Source organism: Apium graveolens, chromosome 3 (assembly GCF_009905375.1).
Source record: "Apium graveolens cultivar Ventura chromosome 3, ASM990537v1, whole genome shotgun sequence".
Classification (NCBI taxonomy): Eukaryota; Viridiplantae; Streptophyta; class Magnoliopsida; order Apiales; family Apiaceae; genus Apium; species Apium graveolens.
The window spans coordinates 67,888,846-67,899,298 of record NC_133649.1 but is presented as its reverse complement, the minus strand read 5'-3'; the positions used below and the strand labels follow the sequence as shown (position 1 = coordinate 67,899,298).

The 10,453-nt window shown below is 37.6% G+C and overlaps 1 pseudogene; it reads left to right on the top strand.

The window, feature by feature from the left end:
• Positions 1-8,590: 8,590 nt before the first annotated feature.
• On the top strand, positions 8,591-10,060 carry LOC141712387 (F-box/kelch-repeat protein SKIP6-like; annotated as a pseudogene).
• Positions 10,061-10,453: the final 393 nt, after the last annotated feature.

Below are 10,453 nucleotides of genomic sequence, written 5' to 3'. Positions count from 1 at the left end.
CTTATCCTTGGGGTTTCTTTGATGTTCACCCCTTCCCTCACCTATCTTACCCTCCTTCACACTCCCCTCTTTGTGTTTGGTAGAATTTTCAACTGGTACCTTTTGAGAGATACCAGAGGGGGTTTTCTTTGATTTGGATTTAAGAATTGCAGTTGTTTTGGCAGCTTTGGTAGGCAACTGTTTGGTCATTGTCACAGTTGTCATAGCTATGCCTGAAGCCAAAGAAATAGAAGGGATTGGAATAGTTGAGAATGTAGATGAACTTACCTCACTTACCTGAGGTGCCAGCATTACAGGAAAATAGAACATTGGCACATCCTTGTGATGGTTGGCTCTGTTCAAATCTGCAATGATTCTTCTCTCTTGAACCCAACACGCTAATTTGTTGGTTGGGTTCTCAAGTACAATCTCTTCACAAAGATGGTTAGCCAAAAGCATAAAAAATCTAGCATAGTAAATATTCTTTCCTCTTTTGGCTAAGTCACATAGTTTATAACCTAACTCATACACAACCAGATCACTTAAGTTGTAATATTTGTCTGTAACTAGCATGTATAGCATGTTAAGCATGGAAATGTTCACAGAATCAAAATTACTGATTTTTCCAGAAAAGACCTTAGTTACTACATCACACAAGTAACTCCCTTCTTTCATAAGACCTAGTCTTCTAATTTCACTTAGTTTTGCAGTAGGAAGTGCATAATGAATGGAATTTAGCATATTGACAATATTAGTGTCAGTGTGTAGTGCAGTAACATTGTTATCAGGAATCTTGAAACATGCTTTTATGACATCACTATTGATACAGAAAAAATTACCTTTGATGGTCAGAGTGATGGTTTTGTCAGTAGAGTTGTAGATTGTTGTTGTCCACATCTCCTCAATAACTTCACAATAAATTGTGGGTGATTCCAGCATAGTAAAACTTAACTTGCAGTTCTTCACGAAGTCCATCATCTTATGATAGTCTTCAGATTGCTGAATCCCCTTATTGACCAAGGCTGTGAAGTTGTTCTTCTCATAGATGAACCCAGTCTGTGACATGATCTTTACTACGGGTGCCATTGTTAGGGAAGAAAAGCTTGAAGAGAAAGAGGATTTTTGCTTGAGAGAGAATGAAATAAGACAGTTGAATTTGAGAATGATAAAAGAAAATGATTAGAATGAAATAGGCTTTTATACTTTGCTCAAACTCAACGGATAAAAATAATAAAGAGAAATAAATTACCCAATAGAAACTGCCTAAAATTACCGTTTTAAAATAAACTTTAAAAATTCCACCCATTATCCGTCGTGTAATGCTTATAAAATGTAAGTATACTCGATGGATAATGTTCAGGGAATTAACGGTTAAGATTTAGACACTTCGACGGATGAGGATAAAATGTTATCCGTTGAGCTTTAAAATATTCCAGAAAAGTAATTGATTTTTATTTACAATTTGTATATCGACGGATGACTCAACCCGATGGATAATGGTCATCCGTCGAGAGAGAAATTTTGACTTAGCCAAAATTTCATCCAAGACTAAAAATAAACTAAATTTCTGGCTTCTTTTCAACTTGCAAGAATAATTCAGATAAATTCAAGAGTAATTAAGCATACCTAACTCACTTACCAACCTAGAAAAGGTGGATTCATCTAGTGGCTTGGTAAAAATATCTGCAAGTTGCTTCTCACTTGGAACAAAATGTAACTCTACAGTACCATTCATTACATGTTCCCTTATGAAATGGTAATTGATGTCTATATGCTTTGTCCTTGAGTGTTGCACTGGATTTTTAGTGATGGCAATTGCACTTGTGTTGTCACAGAAAATAGGAATCCTTTCAACTTGCAAACCATAGTCTTGCAATTGATTTTTCATCCATAAAATCTGTGCACAGCAACTGCCAGCAGCAATATATTCAGCTTCAGCTGTAGAAGTAGAAACTGAATTTTGCTTTTTACTGAACCAGGACACAAGCTAGTCTCCTAAAAATTGACAGGTTCCTGTTGTGCTTTTTCTATCAATTCTGCAACCTGCATAATCTGCATCTGAATAACCAGTTAGATTAAAACCAGAATCTCTAGGATACCAAATGCCAAGGTTTGGTGTTCCTTTGAGATATCTGAAAATTCTTTTAATAGCTATCAAATGAGACTCTCTAGGATCAGCCTAAAATCTAGCACACAAACATGTAGCAAACATTATATCTGGCCTACTGGCTATTAAGTACAGAAGTGAGCCAACCATGCCTCTATAACTTGAAATATCCACAGACTTTTCAGTAGTATTTAGTTCAAGCTTAGTTGCAGTGGCCATGGGAGTTTTTACAGATGTGCAATCCATTAGATCAAACTTCTTTAAAAGATCAAAAATATATATAGTTTGACTAATGAATATTCCATCATTAACTTGCTTAACTTGTAAACCAAGAAAGTAAGTTAGTTCTCCCATCATACTCATTTCATACTTGCTTTGCATCAGTTTGGCAAACTTTTTACAAAGTTTCTCATCTGTAGAGCCAAAAATAATATCATCTACATAAATTTGAACAAGTATGCTAGAGCCATTCACATTTCTGAAAAATAAAGTTTTATCTACAGTACCTCTTGTGAAGTGATTTTCCAAAAGGAACTTTGATAAAGTGTCATACCAGGCTCTAGGTGCTTGCTTCAGTCCATAAAGTGCTTTCAATAGATAGTAGACATACTCTGGGAAATTTGGATCTTCAAAGCCAGGAGGTTGACTTACATACACTTCTTCCTCCAAATATCCATTCAGAAAGGCACTTTTGACATCCATTTGATAGACCTTGAAATTGACATGGGCTGCATAGGCTAAGAAGATTCTGATGGCTTCAAGTCTTGCAACAGGAGCAAATGTTTCATCGAAATCTATCCCTTCTTGCTAACAATAGCCTTTAGCAACCAATCTTGCTTTGTTCCTTACTACTATGCCATTTTCATCCATCTTGTTTCTGAATACCCATTTGGTGTCTATTAGATTCTTTCCTTTAGGCTTGGGTACCAGCTTCCATACTTTATTCCTTTCAAATTGGTTTAGCTCCTCCTGCATAGCTAAAATCCAATCAGGATCTAATAAGGCTTCTTCTACCTTCTTTGGTTCTTCCTTAGACAGGAAGCTGCTGTATAGACATTCTTCTTGAGTTGCTCTCCTGGTTTGAACTCTGGAAGAAACATCACCAATAATCAGTTCAAAGGGGTGATCTTTTGTCCATTTTCTTGGTTGAGGTAGATTAGCCCTAGATGAAGAGACCTCAATGTTGTCTTGATGTGTGATTGAGTTTTGATTGCTAGAAACTCCCCCTGAGTTTGTGGATCTTTGATTTGAAATTGGGGTGCTTTCTATGGGTGATCTGCCTTGACTTCCTGCTCCTTTTGATAACCCGACGGATGGTGAATTTTGAGTACCGACGGATGAGGCAGGTTGTCTTCCGACGGATAATACAGATTGCCTTCCGACGGATGAAGTATTATGTAACTCGACAGATGTTGAGTTTTGTGCTTCATTTGTAGTAAATTTATCTGCATTATCCTTAGACACTGTTTCTTGATCACTTTCATCATCACTTTCTTCACTGACCATCTCAACATTGTCGAATTTGAGGCTCTCATGGTAATCTCCATCTTTTAGTCCTTCAATCTTTTTATCATCAAACACAACATGTATAGATTCAACAACAATGTTGGTTCTTAGATTGTAGATTCTATATGCTTTACCAACAGCATATCCAACAAAAATTCCTTCATCTGCTTTAGCATCAAACTTCCCATTTTGATCAGTTTAATTTCTCAGAATATAGCATTTACAGCCAAAGACATGAAGAAAGTTCAGAGTTGGCTTCTTGTTTTTGAACAATTGATAAGGTGTCTTACATTTTGCTTGATTAATCAGAGAGATGTTCTGAGTGTAGCATGCAGTGTTGACAGCTTCAGCCCAGAAATATGTTGGTAATTTTGATTCTTCAAGCATTGTCCTTGCAGCTTCAATAAGAGATCTATTCTTTCTTTCCACTACTCCATTCTGTTGTGGAGTCCTTGCTGCTGAAAACTCATGCAGGATCCCATTTTCCTCACAGAATGCTCTCATGACATAGTTCTTGAACTCAGTTCCATTGTCACTCCTGATTCTTCTAACTTTGAAATCAGGATGATTGTTAACTTGCCTTATGTGATTGATGATGATTTCACTAGCTTCATCTTTGGACTTTAGGAAATAGGTCCAAGAGAACTTTGAGAAATCATCTACAATTACTCGGCAAAATCTTTTCTTTGAGATTGACAAAACATTGACTGGTCCAAACAGATCCATGTGAAGCAGTTGCAGAGGTTCTTCAATTGCTGAATCAAGTTTCTTCCTGAATGATGCTTTAATTTGCTTCCCTTTTTGGCAGGCATCACACAGTCCATCCTTTGTAAATTCCACCAGAGGAATGCCTCTAACTAGCTCTTTCTTTACCAGCTCATTCATGGTCTTGAAGTTCAAATGGGATAGCTTCTTGTGCCATAGCCGACTTTCATCTTGACTTGCTTTACTGAGAAGACAAGTTACAGATTCTGCTTTATTTGAGTTGAAGTCAGCTAGGTACACATTTCCTCTTCTCACACCAGTGAGAACCACTTTGTTGTTTTGATTATTAATCACAACACAGGTTTCTTTGTTGAAGGTTACTGAGTTGCCTTTATCACAAAGCTGGCTGATACTCAACAGATTGTGTTTGAGACCATCCACTAAGGCAACCTCTTCAATGATGATATTGTCCTTTGAAATCAAGCCATATCCCACAGTATAACCTTTGCTGTCATCTCCAAAAGTGATACTTGGGCCAGCTCTCTCTTCAAACTCTGTGAGCAGGGTAGAATCACCAGTCATGTGTCTTGAACAACCACTATCCAAGTACCAAAGATTCCTTCTGTTTCCCTGCACACATCAAAATCAAATCAAGTTGATTTTGGTACCCAAGTTTCCTTGGGTCCTGCCTTGTTAGCTTTCTTCTTCTGTTTCTTAAGTTTTAACTCATTTGACTTAGGAATTTCAGATTCTTCCTTAGTCATTTGGGTTGGGCCTTTGAAACCAATAGATGCTACAGAATTATTATGCATGTTATGGCTAACAGGAAATGGCATGCTTGGTGCAAACATGTTATTCCAGTAAGGCATGTTAAATGGCATTTGAGGCATATTGTATGCAGCATAATATGGATTATGTGCAAATGGCATATTAGCAAACTGTGCATTCATGTTCTGTGAAGGCATAGCATTAACAGGCATAGGAGGCATGGCATTCATGTTAGAGAATTGAGGCTGAACAGACATGGGAGTAGGCATGGCAGATTTGCAATTAACAGACAAATGATTTACACTACCATATTTGACACAGATTTTTCTAGGAGCATATTTGTCAGGTGTGTAGTTGTTATGTTTGTTAATCCCTACTTTACCATTCCTATTGTTTTTCCTTTTAGTTTCTGTTTTTACCTCTATCTTCTCAAGTCTGTCACTCAACTGTTTGATAGTCATGTGACCAACATTAGCCTTCTTCCCTTTCTTGGCTTGACTTGACTCCCCTGAAACAAAGTTCTTGGAAACAGACCCATACTTTTCATTTAGCTTGGTTAATTTGGCTTTACTAATGGGTTTGTTCACAGCCGACGGATGAGGATTTTTATCATTCGACGGATAACACATTTTGTTATCTGACGGATAGTCCTCATCATCCGTCGAGTCTACATCTGTCAGCAATCCATCTACCAAAATAGGTTCTAGTTTCTCCTTATTCTTTTTCCAGGCTTCATCACAAAAGGACTCAATTCCTTGAACCTTGGTGATTTGAGCATGAACATCTCTGGATGTTTTCCATGCTTTAATCACCTCCTGTTCACGATCGAGCTGCTTCTTTAAAATTTCTTCCTTTTTCAAGGACTCAGTTAATTCCTCCTTAGCAATTCTACACTCAATTTTTAGTTTCTCAAACTCAACAAACTGAGACTCAAGCACATTATTCCTCTCACTCAAAAACAAGTTGTTTTCTTTGATTTTAGCATTTTCTTTAGTGAGGGACTTAAGTGTAACACGCAAATGATACAATTCTGTAGACATGTCATTTATTGCATCATTACACTCAGCTTTAGATAAATGTGCAAGGTTTGTAGTAATTACCTGATTGCTTGAGGAACTTGTCTCTGTTTCATCAGACTTGGCCATAAGGGCTAGATTGACATAGCTGATCTCCTCATCCTCATCCAAACCATCAGCTGCCCAGTCATTCTCTTGTGTATTAAAAGCCATTTCCTTCTGTTTGAGTAGATCAAAGTATTTTTGCTTATAATCCACAGACTCAAATCTCTTCTTACTAGAATCTGACTTTCTACACTCATTTGCAAAATGCCCTGCCAAGCCACTTTTGAAACACTTGAATTTTGACTTATCCACCATGTTTCTATTTGGCTTGGCAGCTCCAAAGTTCTTCTTGAACTTGAGCTTGGCAAATCTTCTTGAAAGGAATGCTAGGTGCTCATCAATGTCCTCCATGTCATCTTGACTCAAAGAATCTTCACTTTCTGCAGCTAGCCCTTTACCCTTGCTTTCACAGGCCTTTGAAGTTGATTCCACAGCTTCCATCTTCACTTCCTTCTCCTTTTCCAGTTCAGCAACTAGTGTAATGGATCCTCCTTTCTTCTTTCCTCTCTCCATTCTTTCATCCTGCTCTATTTCAAGCTCATAGGTCTTCAGAATGCCATACAGTCTCTCCAAAGTAAACTCCTTATAATCTTGTGAGTTTCTCAATGAGACTGTCATTGGTTTCCATTCCTTTGGAAGAGATCTGAGAAATTTCAGATTGGAGTCTTTAGTCTGATAGACTCTTTCATGCAATTTAACAGCATTTAGTAGCTTTTGGAATCTACTAAAAATGTCAGTGAGTGACTCACTTTCTTTATTGTGAAAATGCTCATATTGCTGAATCAGGAGCTGCATTTTATTTTCTCTTACTTGCTCAGTACCATCACAGATTATCTGTATTGTGTCCCAAACTTCCTTGGCAGTCTTGCAGTTGATGATGTTATCAAACATATCTGCATCAACACCATTGAACAGAATGTTCATGGCCTTTTTATCTTTCCTGACTTGTTGAAGATCAGGATCAGACCATTCATGCCTTGGCTTTGGAACTGATGGTTCATTTCCTGTTGCAGCTCTCATTGGAACATGAGGGCCTCTTTCTATGCAGTCCACATAGGCCTCATCTTGAGAAAGCATATGAAGATGCATCTTTACCTTTAATGATGGTAATTATCTTTATCCAGAAAAGGAATCTTGATTCCAACATCTTTCTTGTTCATCTTGCTGAATTGTTTTGATCTTTAAACTCTTTATAGATTAAGAGTTTGCTCTGATACCAATTGTTAGTCCCTTAACAATATAGCAAGAATTACAGAAGTGGGCTTGAATGGAATTCTTTATCTTTTTCTTGAAATAAAAATGTTCAACTCGATTATAGATATATCTGTTTTGATTAGCACAATGCGGAATATAAACTTAAATGAATCAAAACAAGAGTAATTAAAAACAAGAGTCTTTAAAAACTTTCCGGTGGATTTAAACAATTCCACCAGAGATATATATTAATATATCGAGAGAACTCTGTGTGCAGAAATGCTCACAGCTGCTTTTACAAGATAGAACAACTAAGAACACAGGAAATGCTAAAGATAGTGCTTACAAAGATTTCTCTATGTTTGTTTCTAAGCTCGCTTAGTTTTCTTAGTTATTTTTTATTTGCTACTCTCTTGGTTTATATATATTACCAAGATTACAAAGTCAAAAGAACTGAATAAATATAAAATCTAACAGTCTTGATCTTTGCTGCTTTTCGTCCTCTATTACCCAGTTAATAGGCTTCCACAGTGTTTGTATCCAATCTCGACGGCTGTGTGTCAGCTTTCACTGTTCAACTGATGTTTGAATCTTGATATTATCATCCGTCGACTTTCAGATCATTCGTCGATGACTTAATTGATCATCCGTCGACTGCTATTTTGAACATCCGTTGAAAGTCATTTGATCATCCGTCGAAGCTTTGTTAAGCATCCGTTGATAGCTATTTTGGCACTTGACTTCATTTCACTTATACAGAATTACAAGACATTGCTTATGTACAGTTAATCAACCTATTCTGCATATCTAGTTAAAGTCAACATGACTTATATGCTACTACAGATTCTATACAAAGGTGCATACAACACTGTGCTACAAACTTATCATCATATAAGTTACTCACTCGATGGATAATAAATTATTCATCCGTCGGTACTCAAACTGAGTTATCCGTCGGGACTATAATACTTATCCGTCGAGTTCTACATTATTTCACTAAGTAAAATCTACTTAGATGTTTTGTTTAGGTAATCATCAAGTGCACAACATATTCACAACAAGATGGGTTATTAGGAATATTTAAAACTATTATCAATTCGTTCTATCATAGAAAATTAATCATTCGATTCAAATTATTTTCTTCTTCATATTCTTTATTCGTCTTTTTGTGTTAGCCTAAATATACATTTCAATATAAGTCATTATTTTCGAAAATACCACAAAAGATGTTATACAGTAAACTTTCAAGATATTGTATTACCAATTTACATCTCGCCCAAATTAATCCGGCCATTAATGGCTGAAAAAACCACCGATCCACCACCACAGCCGCTGATCCCAAACCTCCCAAACGACATATCTCTCCAATGCATAGCTCGAATCCCAAGACCCCACCAGGCCACCACCCCTATCTCTCTCTCATCTCCAAATCTTTCCATTCCACTCTCCACTCCCCCGAATTCTTCGCAACTCGCTGTCTCCTCAACTCAACTCAGCAATCTCTTTACCTCAACATCCGAGTCAACTCGTCTTTCAAATGGTACACTCTCAATCAACAAACCCATCTTGTTAAAACCCCTAATTTTTTAAGCCCTCTTGCTAATATCAAGAAACAGCCCATTGGGTCTTGTTTTGCTGTGTTGGGGTTTAAAATTTATGTGATTGGTGGGTCTGTTAATGAGATTGCGTCGAATGAGGTGTGGGTTTTTGATTGTAGGTTTGGGAAATGGGAAATTGGGGCTAAAATGAGGGTGTGTAGAGAATTCGCTGCGGCGGGGGTGGTGAATGGGAGGATTTATGTGATGGGTGGTTGTGTTGGGGATAATTTTGTGAAATCGAGTAATTGGGCGGAAGTTTATGATCCCGGGTTTGGGGTTTGGAAGGCGGTGGAAAGTCCGGTTGAGGTTAGGGATAAGTGGATGCATGCTAGTTGTGTTTTAGATGGGAGAATTTATGCGATGGCGGATAGGGGTGGAGTGGTTTATAATGTGGGGAATGGGGAGTGGAGGAGGAGTGTTCCGAAAAGGCTTGATTTAGGGTGGAGGGGACGGGCTGCGGTTGTGGGTGGGGTTATGTATTGTTATGATTTTTTGGGGAAGATTAGGGGGTATGATGTGGAGAGAGATAGGTGGAAGGAGTTGAGGGGAGTGGAAAGAAGTTTGCCGAAGTTTTTGTGTGGTGCGACGATGGCGAGTTTGAATGGGAATTTGTGTGTTGTGTGGGAAAGGAAAAGGGGGAAGAATGAGGTGGAGATTATATGTGCGGAGATTGAGGTTGGGAAGGATGAGGATGGGGGGTTGAGTGGAGTGGTTTTGTGGTCAGATGTGGTACTTCGTGTTCCGTTTGGGTCTTCGGTGGTGCATTGCCTCTCGGTGGATTTGTGAGTTTCGGGATATAATGTTGTATGTTGTATCAACTTTAGATTTATTGTATGCTTATACGTTCTACACATGCATGTGTTGTTTGACTAGTTCTTTTTGGTAATTTGCTGAATTTCAATAATACTTGGCAAAATGTAGGAAATATGTGATATGTTCACACATTTCTGTAATGTTTATAGCAGCATGTTTGTAGACATGAAAAGCACTTATTTATAAACACTCTAGAACATTTGTATTTTTCTTGTAATGTTCTAAATTGCGATAGTGTGCAAACATGGGTAAAGGCTTGATTTGGTTTCTTCCCTGCAATTCCTTTCTACTATTGCTTACACAAGAGATGTTCATGTTATAACTATGGTGATTTCACATTTGAGTTGGTGTGTGCATATGAAAGCATGCAATCTTTGCAATGTTTAGTGAAAGTATCCCCTTCTTAAAGAGTTAGATGCATGATGCATGAGGCATGATAGAGATGAAGCGGCCTTCTTATTACTCATTTTGATGGACCTAGTCTGATAAACTCCGGAACGTGTTTATTTTACCCAAGTTGTATGCTTCAGTAATATAGCTTAGAATCTATAATTGCTAACCAACTAATGAACAATCTGTTCTAATTGTTCCTGTGCTTATTGAGCTTGTAAATCTTACTGCAATCACCAAAAACTTTGAATGGATCATAGACTGGTATCTTA